Genomic DNA, 1200 nt, shown 5'->3' with positions numbered 1-1200 from the left:
TAGCCCTTCCTATGACTCGGTAGCCATGAAGTAGCCCTCAGCCTTAAAAAGGTTGGTGACCCCTGCTCTAGATAATAATTATTCGTTTTTTCATTTAGTCGGGGAATAATAATGAACACAGATAAACAAATCAAATGAACATTTTTGCTAAATAAAATTAAAAAAAACTCGCCATCAGAGCCGGCGGTCCTTCACAAATGGCTATGCAGAGAGATGGCCGCTGCAGACGGCAGTGACAAAACTGACAGTTGACAAACATGGATGCCTCCAGTAAATTTTACATTAAATGTAAATTACTCTTAATTAAAAACATTCATTGAACAGTATGTAATATTTGATATTTAAAGTACTTTCAGAAGTTTGAAATCTAAATATTAGCGGACTTTTCCTTTAAAAGGGGAATGCCGTTTTTTTTCCCTCCATTGGCCCCTTGATTTTCCGTTATTCCATCATGTTCTACTCTCCCATATGAGTTTAGTGTCATTTGGAGCCGTTCTGAAGATATTCCGTCAGGTTATATCCAAGTAACGTCTTCCTATGGGCAACGACTTGAAGGCACAAACTAAACTGTTCATCATTTATTCTTTATGGTACGCCAGCATTCAGAACATGGAGGCCAATCACTGTCCCCCAGACATCCGTTAGATTTTCTATATTTATATCTTTTAAAAACAAAGTTGAGTGTGTATGATGTCATCCGCGCACGCCGGCTACCGTTCATTCTTCCTGTCCACTGAACTGCTGCTAGTTTTCCTCACATGCCTGGAAGATGTCTAGAGCTGCTACCACAGATGATCTCGCTCTGCAAATGAATGATTCAGATTAGCTAGAATGAATAGAAGGGGTAGAGCGTAGCCGCCTGTGGCCAGTCCGGCGTGCGGATGACGTCATACGCACTCAGTTTTCTTTTAAAAAATATAAAATATAACGGCGGATGTCTGTGGGACAGTGATTCATCTGCATGATATGAATGCTGGCGTACCATAAAGAATAAATTATGAACAGTTAGGTTAATGGGCAACAACTTGAAGTTGCAAACCTGACTCCGCCAGATGGATATGCGGAGCAAATCCATCTGGAAACCTTCCGTTGAAGTAATTCTGGGAAGGGGCGAAAATACTGGCCAAATAAACCAATCAGATCAACGAAGCAAATGACGTACTAACAGAGCGACGACGAAGAGGAGCCAATTGATAGATC

This window comes from Cyprinodon variegatus, unplaced genomic scaffold, assembly GCF_000732505.1.
Source record: "Cyprinodon variegatus isolate N-32 unplaced genomic scaffold, C_variegatus-1.0 Scaffold761, whole genome shotgun sequence".
NCBI lineage: Eukaryota > Metazoa > Chordata > Actinopteri > Cyprinodontiformes > Cyprinodontidae > Cyprinodon > Cyprinodon variegatus.
The sequence above is the reverse complement of the archived record's forward strand: the minus strand, read 5'-3'. Positions refer to the sequence as shown.